The sequence below is a fragment of the Dama dama genome, chromosome 24, assembly GCF_033118175.1.
Source record: "Dama dama isolate Ldn47 chromosome 24, ASM3311817v1, whole genome shotgun sequence".
Classification (NCBI taxonomy): domain Eukaryota; kingdom Metazoa; phylum Chordata; class Mammalia; order Artiodactyla; family Cervidae; genus Dama; species Dama dama.
Window position 1 is genome coordinate 58,397,389 of NC_083704.1, and position 24,081 is coordinate 58,421,469.

Below are 24,081 nucleotides of genomic sequence, written 5' to 3' on the forward strand. Positions count from 1 at the left end.
AGTGTGGGCCTGAACTTGTCCCAGTGCTTTGGCAACGCTGAAACCTCCTTCAGTGGAAAGAGGGGGAAAGGTGAGTGAAGCCAGTCTCTGACCGTCTGGCCTGCCCCGAAGTCCCAGGATGGCCGGAGGCTGAGGAAGGACAGTCAGGAGGGGTGCTGCTGGACTCCCGGCCCTTCTGTACCTTGCAGGCGGTCAGCGCAGCACAGGGTCAGGTACCCCAGGAGCAGCGTCTGGGGTGGAGTTCCCCAGGGGCAGCTGGCTCTGGGAGCACGGTGATGTCCCCCCGCCCCCGCCCCCCAGCCAGCTCCCCGCGCTGTGTCGGCTTCAGGATGCACCAGCTGCCCCAGGCTCCTGGAAACCCAGAATGAGGACCTGTGTCCTGGGGCTCATCCCACCGCAGTCGTTCCTCCTCCCATTCCTCTAGCCCGGGTGGGGTGGGGCCCCCTCCAAAGGAGGCCTGGTTCGGAGTTCCGGGGGGTTCCTTTGCTCAACGGTTCCCCTCTGCACCCTGCCAGACCTTCTCTAGAACAAACGGTGTCTTTTGGGGAGGACGCCTGCAGCCTTAAGAGGCACCAATGCTTCGCAGAGTGCGAAGCCCTTTCCCCTTGGCTTGAAAGGTTGGATGTGGGTATTTTGATGATAGTTAAAAAAAAAAAAGATCCTGCCTCTCAAGATCTCTGGGGTCTTCCCAGGTGTCTTCATGCAAACGGGAAGCCTGAAGCGCCGGGCAGAGGCAGTGTTCAAACTGGGCAGCGCTTTTGGGGTACTTTAAGATCCTTGCGCGGATATTCCACTCCGCCGAGGTGACGTGGGATGTCGAGGTGACGTGGGATGTCGAGGTGACGTGGGATGTCGGGGGGTGGGGGGGGCTTCCGAGTCTTTAAATATTCCCCAGGTGTTTGCAATCAGCAGTCAGGCTGCAGACTCCCTGCCAGAGAATGTGCATGGCATGCCCCAGAAACAGAACCATGTGTATTTTATTGTAAATTTAAGGAATTGGGACTTGAACGTTGAAGCACAGAACCGGGAAAAAGAACTTGGTTGCTGGTTTGGCTTTTCACCAGGGTGACGGCTGCCAGCGCGTTGGGGTCTTGTGTGGTGGCCTTGTGTTGGAGGTTCCCCTTTAGTTCCCCAGTGGGAACACAGAGGAGGGCTTTATGATACTGGGAGCAGATGGAGCTGTGCTTCACGGAGAAGGTGCATTTCATCCATTTAGTTTACGTTAACTTAAAAAAGGGGGTTAATTAAAATTTCTCAGTGTGGGGGTGTGTGTGTGTGTGTGTACACACATACGTGTGCGAAAGTTGACCATGAATTTGGAAAGGTTGAGTCTCTTGCGTCAGTTCACACTTGGCTGGTTTCAGGGAGAAGAGCCCTAGCTTATGTTGCCAGTTACTGTGAGCGTCATCCACGTGTTTAGTCAGGTTTTGGAGAAGTAGTTACGGAAGGCCTAGTCTGTGCCACGCAGTGTTTCTAGTGGTTTGGGATTTGGTGTCTAGGTTTTGGAGGTCTGGGCTTTAGAGGTGAGGAGCAGGTCTGTATGTGGGGGAGGTGAGGTGGAGTCTTACTTGGGTGGGACCCGCTGCCCCTTGATAAAGTAATCAGAAATAAAACCAGCGGAGAGGAAAGCGGTTTGTCCTCAAGCCTTGCTCAGTGGGTTCTTACCTCATCACCAGGGAGTGAGGCTGTGTTTCGTTCTGTATCTTGGCTGGCAGGCTGTTAACCTTAGGGGACACGTCCCCGGTGTTTTCAGGGTGGACTTCACCATCAGAACCCGTGAGTGGGCTCACTGACATACCAAAAAAACAAGTAATGGTGAGTTGAAAACCTTTGAAAAAGAATATTGAATCTGACCAAAATATAAATCAGGTAACCATGAGGCTACTTTGATGTTGTCATTTGTCCTTGCTGCAGTTTCAGTGGTTTTGGGTGCCGAGTAAAAGGGTCAGTTGGTTAAACTTCAGTAAGAGGATCCAGAGATGTGGAGGGATCTTACTTAGCCTTTCAGATGTGCTGCTGTTACGGAAAGGTGGGGGCTTCAGCTACCTGCTGCTCAAAAGCCAATAAACAGCCCAGGTTGGTGGAAAGGAAAGTTTGCTTCATTTCAGATGCTGGCAGCCTGGTGGGGGGTGGAGACGGGGGACATCTGTCCAAAGGCCAGCTCCCCACAGCTGAGAAGCAGTGGGGTAAGAGATTTTTTAGGCTGAGAGAGGGGGCTCCAGGCAGAAACAGCACGGTCAGCTCCATAGGTCGTTTTCAAATTGGTCATCTTGTTTCAGGTGCAGTCAGTCTTCAGTTCCAGAGTTAGTTTGTTTCTATCTCTTGAAGCCAGTTGTCAGAATGGTGGCCGCATATGTCATGGGTACAGGCTGGTCATCACGTAGTTAATTTCTTCCACCTGGTAGGGGTTTCTGTATCTACAAGACGGCTCACAGGGCATGGCTCAGAATGTTGTCTACTAGCTGTTGAGCAGGAACTAAAGGAGCTTGACTGTGCTCATAATGAGGATGTTGTTATTGTTTGGTCTCCTTTGACTGTTCTTAGTTTTGCATGTTCTCACTTCTCTGACAAACGCATTCTTGGCCTAGAGTTTCTCATGGACACAAGTCTGGCAGAGCAGCTGCGGGCTAGGGCCTAGGGTCCTGCTGTCTCGCTGTGTCCTTGGCTCCAGGTGTCAGGTGTGGCCGAAACTGGAGAGGTGAGGGTGTGGCCTCTGTTTGGGGTGGTCTCATCCAATGGCAGAGACCCTTGTCTGTATCTCAGGCCTAAAGGGTCTTGTTTTCCCACAGTCGGTTTACTGGCAACCATGGAGAGATGAGGAGCCTGGTCCCGTCTCAGGAGTCCTGGGGTTCTACCCCCTCTTGCTCTGGGTCCTAAGTGCGTGCGTGAGGACTGTGTGCTGAGCACTCCTTTGGAGGTGGAGCCGTGAGATGGCTTCTGAGGAGCATCCAGTCTGGACGGAGGGCTGGAGCGGTCACAGGACTGACTCAGGATGTGGTTTGGTGGAGCAGAGTCCAGAATGGAGGCTGCGGAGCTCGGTCAGACCCGTGGGTTATTACCGAATGCTGAGTATGGCCTCCTCTGCTGCACAGGAGGTCCTGTTGATTAGCTGTTTATAAATGTGAGTGCGTCTGTGTCAGTCCCAACGTCCTCATTTATTGCCACCCCCTCCCCTTTCCCCTTGGGTGACCATGGGTTCGTTTCCTAGGTCTGTGAGCCTGTTTCTGCTTTGTACGTTAGTTCGTTTTGGCCATGCCGCAGGGCGTGTGGGATCTTAGTTCCCTGACCAGGGATCGAGCCCATGCATTCTGCAGTAGAAGTGCGGATTCTTAACCACTGGGCCTCCAGGGAAGTCCCTAGTTCATTTTTCTCAGTGTGTGGATTCCACCTGTAAGTGGCAGCCTGTGATATTCGTCTTTCTCTGTCTGATACTGTCATCTCGAGGCCCGTCCTTGTTGCTGCCAATGGCATCATTTCATTCTTTTCTATGGCTGAGTAATATTCCATTGTATATGTGTACCACATCATCTTTGTTCTCCATTTCTCTGTGGCTGTTTATTTTCATTGGTTCCATGTCTTGGCTCTTGAAAATAGTGTTGCATGACCACTAGGGCACATGTGTCTTTTCAAATTCTGCTTTTCTATATATAGACTGCCTGGGAGTGGGATTTCCAGACCCTGTGGTAGCTCCAGTCTCCAGGAAGTAGTGCCGTGCAAACGAAAGCACTGGGCCATTGTGGAAGCAGGTTGTGGGCTTGGAAGCTCAGTGGAACAAAGGGTTTGGTCAGTCTTGGGGTCTTCTGGACTTGTCCCATGTGCTTTGGGACCCCAGACATTTGAGGCGCTTTGGCATCTCTGAAACCGTGAGACGTGTGATGGGTAGTGGAAAGGAGGGGGAGAGGTGAGTGAAGCCAGCCTCTGACCGCCTGGCCTGCCCTCCTCCAGGGACCCCCAGGATGACTGGAGGTGGACGAAGGGCAGCAGGCAGGGGCAGCGGTGGACGGCCGGCCTCTTCTTTACCTTGCAGGTGCTCCAGGCGGCCAAGGTCAAGTCCTCCTGGAGCAGCTCTTCGGAGGGGAGCTCCCCCAATCGCAGCTGGCTCCTGGAGCGCGGTGCTGTGGCCGCCCCCAGCGCTGTGTGGGATTCAGGGGTCCAGCGGCCCCAAGCGCCTGAGAGCCCGAGAGGCGGCGGCTGTGTCCTGGGGCTCATCCCGCCGCAGCAGCTCCTCCTCCTCCCATCCGTCTGCCCCGGGAGTGGGTGGGGCCCCCTCTGAAGGAGGCCTGATTCGGAGCTCTCCGGGTATCTTTCGTCGAGGGGATCCCCTCTGCGCCCTGCCAGACCTTCTCTAGAAGAACTGTCTCTCGGGGAGCAAGCCTGCAGCTTCAAGGTAAGAGGCCCCGATGCTTTGAAAGCAGTGAAGCCCTTTCCCCTGGCTTGAGATGTTGGAGGTCGTATTTTGGTGAAAGGATACTTAAAAAAAAAAAAAAACAAAAAACCTCTTAAGACCTGTGGGGACTTCCCAGAGGGGCACGTGTCAATTGGTAGGTGCCAGGGGATGGCCTGAAGTTCCGTGCAGAGGTGGTGGTCACACCGGCCAGCGCTTTGGGACTACTTGAGGACCCTTGCACCTACTTTAGGACCCTTGCGCCTACTTGAGGACCCTTGCGCCGTCCTGCTGCGGTCACGTGGGCTGTGGGCGGGGCTTCGAGCCTTTAAATTTTCCTCAGGTGCTTGTCAGGCTGGAGTCAGACCGGCTGAGCGGGAAGGTGCGTGGCGTGCCCCAGAGACCCAGCTGTATCCATTTTGTTTACAGATTAAGGAGTTGTGTCTTGTGCTTTGAAGCCCAGAACCAAGACAAGAATTTGGTTCCTGGTGTGGCTTTTCCCCAGGGTTACGGTTTCTGGCACGTTGGGGTTTTGCGTGGTGAGGCGGGGTTTGCTTTGGAGGTTCCCATTTATTTCCCCAGTGGGAACACACAGGAGGGCTTCCTGACACCGGGAGCCGACTGAGGGTGCTTCACGGAGGAGGCGCGTTTCATCCACTCATTTTGCGTGAAGCTAAAAAAGAGGATTAATTTCATTTTTTTCAGCCCGCAAGTGTGTATGTGTTGAGGATGTGTGTGTGTGAAAGTTGGTCTTGAGTTTTGGAAAGGTTGAGTCTCTGGCAGTCAGTCTGCTCTTTGCTGGCTCCAGGGAGGAGAAGAGCCCTAGCTTTTGTTGCCAGTTACTGTGTGAGCATCGTCCACGTGTTTAATCAGGTTTTGGAGAAATAGTTACAGAAGGCCTAGTTTGTGCCGCGCAGTGCTTCTAGTGGTTTGGGGTTTGGTCTAGGTATTGGAGCTCTGGGCCTTCAGAGGTGAGGAGGAGGGCTGTATGTGGAGGAGGTGAGACGGAGTCTTATTTGGGTGAGACGGGCTGCCCCTCGATAAAGTAATCATAAAATAGAAATAGCCTGAAGCAAAGTAGTTCGTCCTTAAGCCTTTGCGCAGTGGTTCTTACAGCCTCACTCCTCAGTTGCGGGTATTTAATACTTTATCTTTGCTGGTGGGTTGTATACCTTAGGCGAAGTGTTCCATGTCTTTTCAGAGTGGGGCTCACGGAACCCTTAATAGGGCACATTGGTAATTATTTTGATGAGTGTGACCCACGTCTTGCAGGATCTTTAGCTTCCCAACCAGGGACTGAACCTGGGTCTTTGGCAAGGAAAGAGCAAGTCCTAACAGGTGGGCTCCCAGGGAACTCCCCATGCTGACTTTAAAAAAAAATGTGATGATAAGTTGATAAGGTTTGTCTTTGACTTAAGAGTGCTGAATAGGAATGAAATGTAAGTAAGGTGGATATGTGGGGAATGTGATCTTGTCACTAATCTTTGATTCAGTTTCATTGGTTTTGGGTACTGGGTGAAAAGATCAGTTGATTTAACTTAACAAGATCTTCATGCGTGGGGGTATTTTGCATAATCTTTCTGGTGCATCTGGTCTGGGGCTTGGGTTGTCCTGAAGCAGGAACTGAAGAGTTGAGCACTGGTTTGTGAATACTTTCCTCCTTGAAGTCCATCGCTCTAAAATGTGAGAAGTTCTGAAGCTATACATGATCTGCTTGTATGCTGTGCGTGAATGCATGTGTGTATGTGAGAGTGTGAGTTAGTGGCTGTGGTGTTTTAGAAATAGATCTAGCTGAGCCACCCGTGTGTGCACAAACATGTGCGCGTGTGTACATGTGCATTCAGTCATGTCTGACTCTTTGCAGCCCTATGAACTGTAGCCTGCCAGTCTCCTCCGTCCATGGGATTTTTCAGGCGAGAATACTGGAGCAGGTTGCCACTTCCTCCTGCGGGAGATCTTCTGGACCCAGGGATCGAACCTGCGGCTCCTGCATTGGCAAGCAGATTCTTCACCTCTAGTGCCACCTGGGAAGCCCTAGTCCAGTCACAGAGACCCTTTTCTCTCATTTAGGCCCACGGTACATTTGCTTTGTGAACTTGGAGGGGTACACACTTAGCTTTGTGTGTCCCCCACAGTACGGAAGTCTCTGTGCCTGGTCATGGAATATTCCCAGGGAAGGACATTTGTCATAGTTCATTCTGGCTGCTGTAACAAAATGCCATGGGCTTTTGTTAGCTTGTAAACCACAGAACTTTCTCACAATTCTGGAGGCTGGAAGTCTGAGATCAGGGTGCCGGCTTGGACAGGCAAGGACCCTCTTCAGGGTCCCAGACTTCTCTTTGAGTCCTCACGTGGCGGGGGAGGGGGCAAGGAAGTTGTCCTGGGGCCCCTTCACTAGGGCCCTGAGCCCGTCACTAAGGGCCCCGCTTTCCTGACCCAGTCACTTCCCATGGGACACATGGCATACTGTCACCTTGAGGTCAGAGTTCAACATGTGAGTCTTCTGGGGAACACATTCAAACCATACCTATACAGGGGGATTTTGGAATCGCTGGGGATTCCTGTTGGCCAGCATCTCGTTGTTTGTGCCTTATTAGCTGTGGGTTGTTTGTGAGATTCTCTTAGATTCTAGTGGTCACTGACAGTCCCTCCTTACTTTATAGGGAAGGTTGAATGTGTCTGTTATGAGCACCTTCACCCACTTTATGTTCAGTCTTTAGTTTGACATATGCAAATTTCTGATTCATTTTAGGGGAGGAAGAGTTTTGAGCCTTCATGATGTGCTAAAGCTTGTCAAATGAGTCTCAATGTTTGACCTCTCGATGGTCACTAAATTCTAAGTCTTCTGAAGTGGGCAGAGTTATCTTTTTAAAATTTGTTTTATTCATTTTTCAGAAGAAAACGAGGGTTATGTTAAACCCTTGAGATTTTAAGCATCATTGTTGTTGTTTTAAATTGAAGTGTAGCTGATGGCAGTGCTGTCTTTATGTCTTAGCAAATACTTAGCTATCAGTGAACACATGTTTGAGCACCTGCTATGTGCAGGCCCTGGGAGAGTGAGACTCAGAAAGCTCATATGACTTGACCAAGGCCACACAGCTTCCCCAGGGCAGAGCTGTCATATAATCCCCCATCAGTCTGACTTTGAAGCCAGTGTTCTTTCTGCTGCTGCCCTCTGTGACCACTGTCCTCCTGACCCAGCGTTAGACCTGGGTGCGGTCTAAAAGGCTGGGGACATGAACAAGACAGGATCCTTTCTCTTGAGGAACCCTCCACAGGGTCACGCAGCCCAGACACGAGAGAACACTGTGCATCTTGGCTCAAGTGATGAACTTCCATGAGTGGTCCTGTCTCTGGCGTCTTCTCCTCGTGGATGTCTGGGGCTTGGGTGGAAGGCTGTGCCGGGGCTGGAGCAGCAGAGAGTAAGCCGATTCATCACAGGGCAGCGTGTGGTGTGTTACATCAGGGATATCTGAAGTCACGAGGAGTCTGAGAAGTGAGGGGTTAGCCATCGGGGAAGTCCTCACAGAAGAGGTGTTGTTTGAGTTCTGCTCATAGATGAGGAGGAGGAAAGGGCAGTTCAGGCAGCAGGAGCAACGTGTGTCCAGAAAGTGTCAGGAAATGCTGGTCTCTGATGCTTGGGGCACGTCTTGTTCCTGTGGCCCTTCTTTTCCCCTTCTCCAGTGTTTTCCTCATTCCCAGGACACCCTAGTGAGTGGGAAAAGGTAGGAGATGCTGCTGAACGGAAGGCTGGGGACCAGCCTGGGGAGGAGGGCTTCAGGGGACACGCTCAGGAGTCTGGGATCTCTACTGCAGGCAGATGCAGAGCCGTTGCAGGGTTTTAAGCAGAGATGTGACGTTGCCAGATGGTAGAACTCCTTGTGGCACCTGTAGAAAGTGGCTGGGTGGGGCCAAGCGGGCAGCCACTGAAATTGTTCCCCGTGACTCACAGTGCTGAGGGCTGGCGTGATGTCTCCCCTGACGTCTCATTTGCCACATGCTTCATAGGTGGAACCGCCTTTCCTAATCTCTCTTCTTCCAGGTTGATCCCAAAGACAGTCCTCGGAACTCTGGATTCTGATCTCGCAGCTGGAGCTGAGGGTCCAAACGGAACAGCTGAGGAGCCAGACAAAGTCCAGAAAGGCAGAGGGATAGACTTTGAGACCAAGGCTCTACCAGGATCTACCTAAAGGCCATCCAGGGGGTCCTGAGAGAGTCGATGCCCAGAAGGAAAGGAAAGGAGAGGCGGCCTCGAGGGCGAAAGCCAGCACCGGGGAGCGCCGCAGCCCCGGAGAGGGTGCTGCCGTGGGTGTCACTGAGTCTGCGCCTCATAAAGAGGAAATGTCCGCCCCAGACGTCAGAGCGGGGGAGGAGGAGGCTGAGTTGGAGACGAGCAGCTTCTGTGACAACACAGCGTTGAAAGACCCTCGGGAGAGACCCAGAGAGCAGCCCCTGGGTGACCGAAGGGTGGTCGCTGGCCAGGGCTCTCCACCGCTGGAGGTCTGCGACGACTCTGACTCAAATTTCTACAGCCAGAAGGTGAGTCCCAGTCATGCCAGGCGTGAGTTTTGTTCAGTGTATTTGGTCTTTTTAATTTGATCCTAAGTGTTGTACTCACTCAACACAGTCCTTGACTTCCTCAGGGCTCCAGGAAGCAAATTGATGGTTCTCTTCTAACATGGTTCTTTAAAACCTGTTGTAGTTGTTCAGCTGCTAAGCCGTGTCCAACGCTTTGCAACCCCTTGGACGGCAGTGCACCAGGCTTCCCTGTCCTTTGCTATCTCCTGGAGTTTGCTCAAACTCATATCCATGATGCTGTCTAACCATCTCATCCTCTGTCGTCCCCTTCTCCTTTTTCCTTCAGTCTTTTCCAGTATCAGGGTGTTTTCCAATGAGTTGGCTCTTCCCATTAGGTGGCCAAAGTATTGGAGCTTCTGCATCAGTCCTTCCAGTGAATATTCAGGGTCGATTTCTTTGAAGATTGACTGGGTTGATCTTCTTGCAGTCCAAGACTCAAGAGTCTTCTCCAGCACCACAGTTCAAAAGCATCAGTTCTTTGGTGCTCAACCTTCTTTATGGTTCAACTCTCACATCTGTACATGACTACTGCAAAAACCATTGCTTTGACTGTGCAGACCTTTTTTGGCAAAATGATGTCTCTGCATTTTAGTACACTGTCTAGGTGTGTCATAGCTTTCCTTCCAAGAAGCGATTGTTTTCTAATATCATGGCTGCATTCACCTTCTGCAGTGATTTTGGTTTCCAAGAAAATAAAATCTGTCACTGCTTCTACATTTTCTCTTACCTATTTGCATGAAGTGGTGTGACTGGATGCCATTATCTTTGTTTTTTGAATGTTGAGTTTTAAGCCAGCTTTTTCACTCTCCTCTTTCACCCTCATCAAGAAGCTCTTTAGATCCTCTTTACTTTCTGCCATCAGGGTGGTATCATCTGCATATCTGAGGTTGTTGATATTTCTTCTGGCAATCTTGATTCCAGCTTGTGATTCACTCTTGCCATCTCCTGCTTGACCATGTCCAATTTACCTTGATTCATGCACCTAACATTCCAGATTCCTATGCAATATTATTCCTTACAGCATCAGACTTTACTTTCACTACCAGACACTCCCACAACTGAGCATCGTTTCTGCTTTGGCCCAGCCACTTCATTCTTTCTGGAGCTATTCATAATTGCCCCCACTCTAAGGCCCCCAGGCGTGTACTGGACACTTTCCCACCTGGGGGGCTCATCTTCTGGTGTCATATCTTTTTGCTTCTTCATCCTGTTCATGGAGTTCTCGTGGCCAGAATACTGGAGTGGCTTGCCATTCCCTCCTCCAGTGGACCATGTTTTGTCTGAACTCCTCACTATGACCTGTCCATCTCGGGTGGCCCCGCACTGCGTGGCTCAGAGATTCATTGAGTTACACAAGCGCCTTTGCCCTGACAAGGCTGTGATCCATGAAGGGATCTTTAAAAGTCATCACAGACTGAATACGGGCCAGCCAACTCTGTCTGTAAAGAGCCAGATAGTAAATAGTTTAGGCTTTTGGAGCTTTTAAGGCCTCTGTTCCAACTTTTCAACTCTGATGTAATAGCATGAGAACAGCCATAGATGATATTTAAGTGAATGAACCTGATTATGTTCCAGTAAAACCTTATTAACAACACCAGACACTGCATTAGGTTTGGCTTATGAGCCACAGCTTGCTGAACTCTGAATTAATACTTGAAAATACTTTGCTCAGTGCCTCATTTGTAGTAGACTCTCCATAAATGTAGCTTTAAATGTTACCATACGGGCTTGAACCTTAGGCAGTCTTGAGTCCAGGTCATTTCTGGTTTTCCGAAAAAGGAAACCCAAAACCTTTTTTTTTTTTGGCCCAAATTGCTCTATAAAGCCCCTCAAGGTCTTAGATGACATCATCATAAGTGTGTTTATCGTATGTATTTCTAGGTACATATGCCTTTTTTGAAGTTGCTTTTCTTCCCCTCCACTCTCACATTGTATTAAATAATTTTATTAAACCTTTTCCCACGTTTCTCTGACATAGTCTTTGTTGTCACTGGAGCACCTTTTTGAGTCATGCAAGGTGATTTCCTGAACTTCCCTGATGAGAAGGAAAGAATCTGACTCAAGAGGTCTGAGGTGGGACTGGGGAACTGGTGTTTTTAACAGATCCCCTCGGATGACAGAGAAGTATGTGAAGCATACAGAGGACATCTCTACCCTCCCATCCGAGTTGGAATTTTAGCTGTTTTTATTTCAGCTTTTTATCATGGAATATTTAAAACATCTGTGAAAATTACCCACACACTCATCAGTCATCTCCAGTAAGTACTGACTCACTGCCAGTTTTGTCTTGTTTGGTTTCTCTGTCCGCTTTCTCTCTACAAATAATTGAGAAGCAAGTCCCACCTACTGTTATCATTTCACCCATAAATATTTTAGTGTGTATCTATAAAATTAAGAGACAGGATCTTTAGGAAAAATATAAGCGTTACTACAGTTCTGATCTTTCCCCCTGTTCTGTCTCCCCCAGTCCTCAATAGCATCAGCTGTCCAGTCAGTGATGAAATTCCTGCTTCATGAGTGTTTCCGTTTCTTTGAAACAGGATGCAGGAATCATGTGTGTCAGTTACTAAATGCTTTAAGTCTCTTAGTCTCTGTAGATTCCTCCTCCCCTCTCCCACCCTGTGTTATAATTTATTTGTTGTAAAAACAAGATAGAAAGAGAAAAAAGGTGTTATTTGACTTGTAGGATTTCCTGCATCTGAGATCTTATGCATGCAATGTTGCACTTTTAGAATCTGTATTATTCTGTCACTGGAAGTCTTACCCATGATGCAAATAGCTGTTCCCTTTGCATTTTTTCAGAGTCCCACAGTGTAACATGTCTAATTATTTTTTCAGTTACCTTTTTAAGAAATATATTTCCATCATTTAAAAATATGAAATGTGTTTAGTGAAAAGTAGTTTTCTAACCTGGCCCTGTGTTGCCCTATTCCTCCACCTGGCTACCACTTTATATGTTTCTTAAGTATTTTTTCAGTGTGATTTTATGCGAAACCACTTACCATATTGCTTTTCAAACAGTTACCTTCCAAAAAAAAAAAAAGTAGAAATGAGCTTTAAAAGCTTTATTAAAAATACTGTCCAACCCAGAACTCTTGAGGTCATACCAGAAATAATTTTTAAATCTGTCACCTTTCTTTGCTTCCTTTCTCCCTTACTTTAAAAAACATGAATTTATTGTTCACTGCAGTAGCACGCATACTAAGACTGGAACGAAACAGAGAGGATTAGCATGGCCCCTACGCAAGGATGACAAGTAAATTTGTAAAGGGTCCCATGTGTTTTAATGAGGTGGATGAGTCTAGAGCCTGTTTATACAGAGTGAAGTAAGTCTGAGAGAGAAAAACAAATACAGTTTATTAACGTATATACATGGAATCTAGAAAGATGGTACTGAATAACCTGTTTGCAGGGCAGCTGTGGAGATGCAGAGAACAGACTTGTGGACGCAGTCTGGGAAGGAGAAGGTGGGATGGATGGAGAGAGTAGCATGGAAACATGTGCATTACCATATGTAACATCGATAGCCAGCGGGAATTTGCTGTAGGATGCAGGGAGTTCTAATCAGATGCTCTGTGACTGCCTAAGAGGGGAGGGACTGGGTGGGAGGTGGGAGGGAGGATCAAGACAGAGGGGACCGACATGTACCTATGGCTGATTCATGTTGTTGTATGGCAGAAATCAACACAATATTGCAAAGCAGTTATCCTCCAATTACAAAAAAATTTTTTAAATAAAATAAGTTTTGGGAGTCTCTTTAAGTGTCTTAAATTAGCTTGGTTGGGGTTCGTTTGGGGTCATTTTTCTTCTTCAAATAAAAGAATACATCTTGTAATACAAGAGACTTTGTAAGGACTTGAATAGAAAATGATCCCTCAGAAAAGGAGGCATCATTTTGAGAAGAAAACCTTCCCTTCCCTTTGGGCATTTTTTGGGTAATTTTACAGATTAACTTTTATTGGTGAAGTATAGTCTAAAGAGCTAGATTGCAAAGATGTCATTTGATCCATAATGCTCTTTCATAGTGAGTTTGTTATACAAATTGTATTTGCTTATGAAAATACTAGAAGAACTTCCTTAAGGCCTCTTGGTCGTCATCTGGTGCCAGCGGATACAGATGGCTTCATTAAGGAAAAGAAAACAGGCACTTTAGCGGAGTTGTTTCTGCATGAAGTGAAATCTGGGTTGAGTGTATTTCGCAAACCTGGTCTGTATCAAAATTACATGGAGATGTAAGTACAGGTTCCTTGGCCCTTCCCTGGACCTTCTTAATCACAGTGTCTCAGGGTGGGGAGGGTCATAAAAAAGCCCCCCAGTGGTTCTGGTGTGAAGCTCCATTCAGGAATCATTGTACCATTTATTCTACAAATTAATTCAAATACCCCAGGGGCATTAGTGGTAAGAATCGCCTGCCAGTGCAGGAGAAGTGAGAGATGCGGGTTCGATCCCTGGATCCAGAAGATCCTCTGGAGAAAGGCATGGCAACCCACTCCATATTCCTGCCTGAAGAATCCCATGGATAGAGGAGCCTGGTGGGCTGCAATCCCAAGGGTTGCAGAGTCTGACACGACTGAAAATGCATGCAGAAATTAAAATACAGTATTCACGGCACTTATTATTTTCCCAGACACTGTTCTAGGTGTTTAGGAGACATCAGAGAAGAGAAGTTCTTGACTTTGTGGACTTAGGATCTAGCAGGGCTAAATTGATTGAATGCAGTGTTTAGTTGTTCAGTTATTATTGCTACCTAGTGATATAACAAACTTTTTTTTGCTCTCAAGTTTGTGAGTCAGAAAGTCCGATCGGTCTGGACTGAGCAGGTCTTGCGTGGTGGGGGGAGGGGGGCTCTCTGGTTCCGTTCAGTTACCAGGTGGGCCCCGGTCTGAAAGCCCCGTAAGGCTTGCAGTTGTTCAGTCACTCAGTTGTGCCCAACGCTTTGCAACCCCATGAACTGCAGCACCTCAGGCTTCCCTGTCCTTCAGCATCTTGCAGAGCTTGCTCAAACTTCATTATGCCATCCTACCATCTCATCCTCTGCCGTCCCCTTCTCCTGCCTTCACTCTTTCCCAGCATCAGGATCTTTTCTAATGAGTCAGCTCTTGGCATCAGGTGGCCAAAGTATTGGAGCTTCAACTTCAGCATCAGTCCTTCCAGTGAATAATTCAGGGTTGATTTCCTTTAGGATTGACTGACTGGTTTGATCTCCTTGCAGTCCAAGGGACTCTCAAGAGTCTTCTCCAACATCACAGTTCAAAAGCATCAATTCTGTGGTGCTCAGCCTTCTTTATGGTCCAGCTCTCACATCCATACACGACTACTGAAAAAACTATAGCTGTAACTAGACAGAACTTTGTCGGCAAAATGATCTCTCTGCTTTTTAATACACAGTCTAGGTTTGTCATAGCTTTTCTTCCAAGGAGCAAGCATCTTTTAACTTTGTGGCTGCAGTCACCATCTTCAGTGATTTGGAGCCCAAGAAAATAAAGTCTGCCACTATTTCCATTGTTTCTCCATCTGTTTGCCATGAAGCAATGGGACCGGATGCCATGATCATCGTTTTTTGAATGTTGAGTGTAAGCCAGCTTTTTTACTCTCCTCTTTGACCTTCATCAAGAGGCTCTTTAGTTCCTCTTTGCTTTCTGCTGCCATAAAGGTGGTGTCATCTGCATTTTTGAGGTTATTGATATTTCTCCTGGCAGTCTGGATTCCAGCTTGTGCTTCATCCAGCCCAGCATTTTGCATGATGTACTCTGCATATAAGTTAAATAAGCAGAGTGTCAATATACAACCTTGACGTACTCCTTTGCCAATTTGGAACCAGTCCGTTGTTCCATGTCCGCTTCCACTCGTTGCTTCTTGACCTGCATATAAATTTCTCAGGAGGCAGGTAAGGTGGTCTGGTATTCCCATCTCTTGAAGAATTTTCCACAGTTTGTTGTGATCCATACAGTCAAAGGCTGTAACGTAGTCAATGAAGCAGATGTTTGTCTGGAACTCTCTTGCGTTTTCTGTGGTCCAGCGGCTGTTGGCAATTTGATCTCTGGTTTCGCTGCCTTTTCTAAATCCAGCTTGAACATCTGGAAGTTCTCGGTTCACATACTGTTGAAGCCTGGCTTGGAGAATTTTGAGCATTACTTTGCTAGCGTGTGAGATGAGTGCAGTTGTGCAGTAGTCTGAACATTCTTTGGCATTACCTTTCTTTGGGATTGGAATGAAAACTGACCTTTTCCAGTCCTGTGGCCACTGCTGAGTTTTCCAAATTTGCTGGCATATTAAGTGCAGCACTTTCACGGCATCATCTTTCAGGATTTGAAATAGCTCAGCTGGAAGTCCGTCGCCTCCACTAGCTTTGCTCGTAGTAATGCTTCCTAAGGCCCACTTGACTTCACACTCCCAAGATGTCTGGTTCTAGGTAAGTAATCACACCATCATGGTTATCTGGGTCATGAGGATCTTTTTTGTATAGTTCTTCTGTGTATTCTTATCACCTCCTCTTAATAGCTTCTGCTTCTGTTAGGTCCAGACCATTTCTGTCCTTTATGGTGCCCATCTTTGCATGAAGTGTTCTCTTGGTATCTCTACTTTTCTTGAAGAGATCTCTAGTCTTTCCCATTCTATTGTTTCCCCCTATTTCTTTGCATTGATCACTGAGGAAGGCTTTCTTACCTCTCCTTGCTATTCTTTGGAACTCTGCATTCAGATGGGTATATCTTTCCTTTTCTCCTTTAGCTTTTCTTTTCTCATCTATTTGTAAGGCCTCCTCAGACAGCCATTTTGCCTTTTGCATTTCTTTTTCTTGGGTATGGTCTTGATCACTGCCTCCTGTACGGTGTCATGAACCTCCATCCATAGTTCATCAGGCACTCTGTCTATCAGATCTAATCCCTTGAATCTAATTGTCACTTCCCCTGTATAATCATAAGGGATTTGATTTAGGTCATACCTGAATGTTCTAGTGGTTTTCCCTACTTTCTTCAGTTTAAGTCTGAATGCAATAAGGAGTTCACCACCTGAGCTACATTCAGCTCCTGGCAAGACTGGGCATCCACAATGCTCAGTCACCGCTGGACGCGCTAGGCAGTGGTGCACCCTCTCCAGCGTGTGGTCGTGGATGCTCAGACGTTACACGGTGGTCGACCACCCTCAGAGGATCTAGTGGAGAGAACCAGGGGTGATGGCAAGGCCCTTCCGCCCTGGCCCCAGAAGCTGCAGGGTTGCTCTTGGTTCTGTCAGTGACAGTACAAGTTTGCCCAGGTTCGAGGGAGGGGGTCACAAAGCCCACCTTTCAATGGAGGCTGATGTCAAAGAATTTGTGAACATAGCTTGACACGGCTACAAGGGCATGGCGGTGTGCTTTGAATGTGCGAGAGACGTGTTGTTAGGGGCGCTGGGTGTTGCTTTTCTCTGAAATGCCCTCCCCTCCCCAACACCGTGTGTTTTTGTTGTTCAGTCACTCAGTCGTGTCCGACTCTTTGCGACCCCATGAACTGCAGCAGGCCAGGCTTCCCTGTCCTTCACTATCTCCCGGAGCCTGCTCAAACTCATGTCCATTGAGTCAGTGATGCCATCCAACCATCTCACCCTCTTTCCTGCCTTTCTCCTCGTGCCTGTGTGATTTGGTGAGTAGTTTCTCCCCCAGAGGGATTTTCCGGGAAGGGCGTGCAGGCCTAGACCCTCTCGGGGATGGCACGTGGCAGCATGCTCAGAAGTTTGCTCCCTGAAGCCGCTAGCCCTGTTCTGAGGTGCAGCCTGGCTCGCTTTCTGGGAATAACAAGGCAGCCGGGTGACAGAGTCCCCTAAGGCATGAATGCAGAGCCGTCATCACAGCCATAAAAGCTGCCAGGGCTTGTGTTCTGCAGGTGACCGTGCACGGGAGGCTGTCATCACACAGACGTTAACCTTCTGTCTCTTTTGTTTTCTGCAGACTAACAGGGCGAAGGAGCAAAGAGCATCCTGAGAGGGTGTGTGGCCACGTGGCGGAGCCCCATCGAGCCGCCTGCCCAGGCTGGAGGGTTTCATCGACACCCACTGTCACCTGGATGCGCTCTTTGCCAGGCTGTCCTTCCAGGGGACCTTCGCTCAGTTCAGGAAGATCTACAGCAGCTCCTTCCAGAAGGAGTTTGAGGGCTGCGCCTCCGACTTCTGCGATCCTCGCACACTGACCGACGGCCTCTGGGAGGACCTGCTGAAAGAGGACCTGGAGTGGGGAGGCCTCTGGCTGTCACCCCCATTTTGCTCCCTGCTGCGGTGAGAGGCAAGAAGGAAATCTGCAGGCCTTCAGGCACCCCAGAGCCGTGGCGTTCAGGGCGATGGGCTTGGATGACTCCCTGAAGTGCTCCACGCCCGCCCTGGTACAGCACAAGGCAACGTCGTCCTCGGGGGCTTACTTACCGTGTGAGTTCCTCATTTCCTTGTAACATCAGAGTTTCTCTCCGTGGGGAACTAACAAATTTAGAATCTCTAAGGACGTCATCACTCTTATCCAGACCCCCTAGTTGTCATTGGTCACATGCTTCACACGCTGTTTCTTACATCTCAGCTTCATTGTGTAAGAAGACGGGGACAGGCCCGAAGTGACCCTTGCAGCCAATGATACCAGTGGCAAAACTTCTGTTCCTTCTTGGGAAGCAGCACATTTTGTTTGATTAATTAAATAATATGTTATATTTTTTTATAAAATATATTTTATAACATATAATTATTTATAACTTATATAAAATATATTTTATAACTTAAAGTTAGTGTGCCCATTGCAGGATATTTGAAAAGTAGACAGATGTGTACAGATCATTTCCTGTTCCATCAACATCGTGACCATGACCATCATAAGACCCTTCCCGCCCAGTGAGCTTCGTTTCCTCCTGTGCTTTTTCCGCTGGCTTACTGGGGAGGACAGAGTCTCCAGCCCAGCCACAGTTTCTGTCCCCAAACAATTCTTCCTTCTTAACGGTTTTGAAATTCAGATGTGTTTTGAAATTCATATTTTTAATGTTGCTGTGCCTTGGAGAATTGTGAGGAATTGGAGGAACAGTTGGGAGGTGTGTCTATCAAACACCTGTCATAGAATCAGGAATACGTGGGCTGTCTCTACATGCTTTTTAGAAAAGTAGGAAAATCAAAATGAGAACGTAGTAGTCGCAAACCTTTTTTCTACTGTGAAAGTGTGCCTGCTTCATTAAGTATGCTTTGAAAAATAGGCTTTTTAACATCTGTGTAATATTACACCTCAAAGCTGTACTGGTTTGATTACTTAAGGGAAGATTTTTTTAGAAGCAAAAATTAAATGTGGGAATTAGAATCCCTTGGTACCTCCTGCCTGTGGAGGGGCCCAGGGGAGGGTGGATGTGTTGGAGGTGGGGGGTTCTCACCAGCTCTGGATACTGGATCTAGCTTGTCTTTACAGTCCTTGGCAAGCAGTCTATGCTCTTTTCCCCAGGGTCACTTTCCCTTAGTTGAAATCACAGATTCAACGTGAGTTACATCAGAATTGGTATTGGCTCATTGCCAGTGTTTTGAGGCGAGGTAGTGTAAGTGTTGGACCTGAATGTCATTGCAGGTGAACACCACCTGACTCAAATTACCCAAAGCATCTTTTTATTTGATGTAGTAATTCAAGCACGAATTCTATTCCACAATTGAAAAAAATTCATGGAAACATTAAGTTGAAGGTGATATCATTTGTTTATAAATGAATTAGTATTTTTGTTCTTTTTTTTCCTAAACTGACCTTTTTAAAGGAAAGAATAAATTCTAGCCCTATTTTTTCATTAAAATTATTAGCAACTTGTATATTTTACTAAAGATATTTAAAGTAACTCGAACTTTTTAAAATGTGATATATCTATAGGTAACCACCTAGAAGAAGATCTGATTTTGGTTAGGAAAGCAAGTTGGAGGAAATATATGTAGTATTTATTCTTTCCACACACACTTGAGCACCCTCCGAGAGTCAGGCATTGTGCAGATGTGTGTGTGTATGGCAGCATTGTGTGTAGGAAAAGGTGTGCAAGGTGATGGATTACCTCTGGGGAGTGGGGGAAGAGGACGGGTCAGTGAAGGGGGGGACGCTTAGCCTGTAGTGATGCCTCTGAGCGCCGCCCTGCTCCCGGAGCCCCAGATACACATGGCCCAGTGGTTGCTGTGAGCACAGCCTGGGTTCAGATTTGAATCGTGGTGCTGGAGCTCACCACCCGCAAGTTACATGACCTCATTTGGAGCCTCGGTTTCTTTGCAGGATGGGCTAATAGCAGGAACTCTCCTAAGGTGCTCTTGGGCTTTGCATGTTATAATACATCTAAATACTGCTTCCGCCTAGGAGGGCTGTCCCTTGTGGCTCAGCCAGTAAAGAATCCGCCTGCAATGCAGGAGACCTGGGTTCGATCCCTGGGTTGGGAAGATCCCCTGGAGAAGGAAATGGCAACCCACTCCAGTATTCTTGCCTAGAAATTCCCACAGACCGAAGAGCCTGGCAGGCTACAGTCCATGGGGTCGCAAGAGTCGGACATGACTTAGTGACTAAAGCACCACCAGCACCATCACCAGCACCTAGGGAGCGCGCAGTGTTAGCTGTTATTATTCTGCCTGCAATGCGGGAGACCTGGGTTCGATCCCTGGGCTGGAAAGATCCCCAGGAGAACGGAAATGCTACCCACTCTAGTATTCTGGGCTGGAGAGTTCCATGGACCTTGTAGGCCATGGGATCGCAAAGAGTCAGACATGACTGAGACTTTCATTTTCATGCATTATAAAGTTTAAGAACACAGAATCTGATACAGAGGGGGTTGCCCACTGCGCTGGCTGCTCTGGGAGTAACCGGAGTGACCCTGACCCACAGGCGTTGTCCCCGTCTCCTCCCAGGTGTTCAAGAGGCAGCTGCAGCTGGCCTCGTCTCAAAGGAAGCCCTCGGTGATCCACTGCCGAGACCCGGAGGACGATCTGCTGAAAATCATGAAAAAATGGGTGCCTCCAGACTACGAGATTCACAGGTGAGAGCCTAGAACTTCAGCAGGCAAGGGAAGTGAACAGGCCCCGCGGTCTAGGATGTTGCTGGGAAGAAGAAAGCGAGTGAGGAGAACATTGATAATGTAACATCTTAATATAGAATCTTTTCCCAAGATTAACTATCAGCTTGATCCATGTGAAATTTCTGGTGTTTGATTGTATTTTTTATCTAAAAAAAATGGCAGCTTCGTTTGGTCTGAGCTGATACCCTAAATCATTGTGATCCCCATCCCATGAAAGTGTGAAAAAGGGAAAGTGTTAGTTGCTCAGTCGTGTCTGACACTCTGTGATCCTGTGGACTGGAGCCATGCCGTGAAGCAGGCTGAAACGGGGGCTCGGTTCCCAGAGATGAGAACTGTTGATCTTGGGAGAGGCTGCCTTCAGGGCACCTGAAAATAAATTTTCTCTCCTCCTTTCAATTGAAAAGCTCATCCTTCCCCCTTTCCCTCCTTAAAAGTCCAGGATGCGTCTTCTCTAAATGGTACCTAGGAGTTCTTTAGTTTGGTAAAGTCACTGACCCCAACACCGTGGGCCTGTATTAGGCGTGGGCTAGGCTTGGGGAGGAGGGGCCCTGGAGGAGCCGTGAGAGACGGTCAGCTGGTCACTCTCCCGAGGCTGGGGGGCTGAGGTGGACACGGGGCGCCCTGGGAGCCGGAGGAGGGGCCCTCAGCTGTATCTGGCTACAGTAAGGCCAGGAGTGACGCCTGGCTGGTGCTTTCAAGAGGGGCGAGAAGGGCTTAATGAGAAACAGGGAGTCTGGATCCCGGGCAAGGTCAGGACAGGTGGCCGAAGAGTGTGGGGCTGTCCGGCCACTCGACGCCTGCCTCCAGGGGCCCCAGGCCGGGGGAGTGTCGCCTCTGAGTGGAGCCACCCCCAGAGACCCGAGGCGTGGGCGCTCAGCCCTTCTGGGGTGATGTGTGTTGTACTAAGAGTGCGGACAGGGGTCAGTTCAGAGAGGAAAACTCACCTGTAGGCCAGCCCCCCGTTTCTGCTTTCTGTCTCCTCCTTGTTCACTTGACTGCATGGACTCAGTCTTTCCCTGCTCTTGTTGCGATCCAGAGGGACTCGGGTTGTCCACTCTGCCCCGACCGCGTGGACTGTGAGTCCTTCCCTGGGATGCGGTCTTTTTGTGTCTGAGAATCTACCCACTGGCAGTCTCATAAAAGAGGGGACGGGTCTGGAGGAAGTTGGGGGCTCTGCAGAGCGGGTTAGAAGGGAGCCCTGACCTGGAAGTGTCCTTCCCACGGGCACTGCTTCACCAGCAGCTACCAGGTCGTCGAGCCCCTGCTGGAGCACTTTCCCAACATGTCCCAACATGTCCATGGGCCCGGGAGAGCCGGCAGGCTGAGAGAGATCCCGCAGGAAAGGATCATCCTGGAGAGCGACGCCCCCTATTTCTTACCGCGACAGGTAGGGCCGTCTTCAGGCTGAGCTGAGGCTCTGAGGGGGGAGGGTGGGAGGCGGGCGGTCACCGCGCGGGGCCGGCAGGACCTGGGCCACAGTACCTTTCCAGGTGCCCCGACCCCACACCGTGGCTGTGTAGATGCCGCCTCTGTATTGCTTTTCAGAATCAGAGTTTGGGGGACCAAGAAACTGAAGCATAGCTACTCTGTTCCAGGTGGTGCAGAGCCCCACCCTACAGAGGGTCGTCCAGGGAAGCATGGGACTCTAATCACTGGCTCTCCATGACGGGGACTCTCTGCACCTGCAGACAGAGGGGCGTCTACACAGTGTCAGAGAGGCCCTGCTGGGGGAGGGCCGGGGAGGGGGTTGGACGTGTGATGGTCATGACTGGAAGATGCAGCGGGGTCCTGAAGGCTCGGTGTCTTCCAGGTTCCCAGGAGCTTCTGCCAGTGCGCCCGCCCCGGCCTGGCCTTGCACACGGTTTGAGAGATTGCCAGGGTCAAGGTCCTGTCATCCAGCCACACCCTGGCCACCCTCCGCGAGAACACCCGCCGCCTCTACAGCCTCTAAGCTGAGACGTGCCATTAGGAGTCTCCCAGAAAAGGTGGCGAAGATCACATTCCTTAGGTTTTAAAGTCCAAGACAAAAGTGGCTTGGGCTGTACGTTTGAAACAGAGAGTACATAACCAGAGGGTGAGAGCAAGGAGCGCAGGGTGTCTTGAGTGACCTCGAGTCTAACCCTTGTCCCCGTCGCTTCCCCGACCAGCGGCCTGATGAGGGGAAGGCCGTGTGAGCTCGGCCTGCGTGTCCCCCTCGAGGGTGTGTGAGACCCCCCGGACGGGGTGCTTCCTGAGACCTCGGTGGGTGCTCCCCCTTCAGGCTGGCAGGGTTGGGGGTGGGTGGGTGAGGGGTGCGCACTGGCTTCCTGGCCGCGGGGCTCCAGGGCCCCGGACGAAGAGGGGGAGGACGGACATGAGGATGTGGCGAGCTCGCCCACCAGCGCGCGTCTCTGCAGCTGGTGGTGTGAGTGGTCTGTGAATAAAGTCATCGCCCTTCTCAGCTAAGTGCGTGTGGGCGCCTAGCGTGGTTCCCAGTTTCTCCACTCTAAACACACCTCCCCGGGGGAACTCTTCCTCTGGGGGACGTTTGCTGGAGACCACGCAGGCGGTGAAGGAGCCGCTTGTTTCCTTGGATGACTCTTCGGTCCGATCCTCCGGGCTACCGTGGCAGCCCCCAGTCAGCACTGGCAGAAGGACCTCAGCCGCTGGCCGCACTGGTTCCACTGCCATCAATTCAGTGGGGCCAAGGGGCGCCCATCGTCCAGGGCACGTCCTGGCCAAGGGAGCTCCTGAAAGGTTGGGGGACCCAAGGAAAGCCTGCTTGAGCAAGACCTCAGGGAAGGTGCTCCTGCTTGCAGATCCCCCCAGACCGCAGCCTACCAGGGAACACCGCTGGGCCTGCGTGCCAGGATGAAGAGGCACGCTCCTGTGGAGGTGTGCACCCCTGCAGGCTTCCTGCCAGAGTAAATCACACGGGCCGTACGCTCGTGCCTCCAGGCCTGGGCTCCTCGTGCCTGTCACACAGTGCACCGTGGCCTGTGTGGGCAGGAGAGCTGGCGGGCGTTAGTTCCGATCTAGTTTTCGTGTGGGTGGCTGGATTGTTTTGCTGTGCTGCCAGAATGCCTCTGTATCTCTGCCCCCTTGCCCGCTTTGACCACCCCTTTCTGAAAATAAAGTGATGGACCTCCCATGGCCTCCACGTTTGTGCATCTTACTCCGAGTGTTACCAATGGTTTAGTCGTTGACTAGCTCAAGAATCCAAAGGTCTGGAGGCATTCTTGAATATGTATGTGCCTTAGCAAAATTCAACTGGAAACAAGCATTCCTGGTCCCTTCTTCAGAGTTCTGCTGCTGGACTTTCCTAGTGGTCCCGTGGCTAAGATTCCATGTTCCTGTTGCAGGAGGCCCGGGTTCAATCCTTGGTCGAGGATCTAAGGTCCCACGTGCTGCAGAGCAACTAAGCCCACATGCCACAACCCCTGAGCCCGTGTGCTGGAACTACTGACGCCTGCATGCTTTGGTGTGCGCTCGCCACGACTGAGGAGAGTCTGCAATGCAGCAAAAGATCCTGCTTGACATGATGAAGATACCATGCGTTGCAGCCAAATAAATAAATTTTTTTTAAAAAAGTTCTGCTGCCTTTGAGCATTAACTCTCAATTTACTGCCTAGGAACACCCAGATATACTTGTGCTTCTTGGCCATGAAAAATAAACACCTTCTTTGTTCCAGAGCAGTGCAATAGGAGGAAGAAAAATTGAGTGCCCAAGGGTGTCGTCGATGACTCTGTTGTTCTGTGGGCTTTGGACTGTGAGCTCTGGGCAAACTGACTACAAAGCTGTGAAACAGAATTTCCTCCCGCCTTCCAGTGCTGTTCTAAGGTATCCCTGGACACGAGTGCTCAAGCCAGAAGTGAATGCGCCAGAAGGGAGGCTCTGTTCCAGGAACAGCAAATAAATTTGGAATCTGTGGAGGCCGCCTCTTGGACACACAGTCATTGGTTTGTATATTTCCAGTACGTTCTTCACTCGGTCTCAGCCAAACGCATGGCAGCTGTGTCCATCTGACGCAGCGATAGCCTCTTCGTCTCTGGAAATCTGCTCTCGGCCTTTCTGAGGTTTCACATCTTTCTCTCTGTGTTAAGTTTGGGATCAGC

At 49.6% G+C, this 24,081-nt stretch overlaps 1 non-coding gene and 1 pseudogene across 1 annotated transcript; both read left to right on the forward strand.

The window, feature by feature from the left end:
- Nucleotides 1–3,886: 3,886 nt before the first annotated feature.
- LOC133045488 (putative deoxyribonuclease TATDN2) lies at nt 3,887–22,203 on the forward strand (annotated as a pseudogene).
- Nucleotides 12,142–12,246, forward strand: LOC133046308 (U6 spliceosomal RNA). Its single transcript, XR_009690449.1, has one exon. It is a non-coding gene; the product is annotated as a U6 spliceosomal RNA (small nuclear RNA).
- Nucleotides 22,204–24,081: the final 1,878 nt, after the last annotated feature.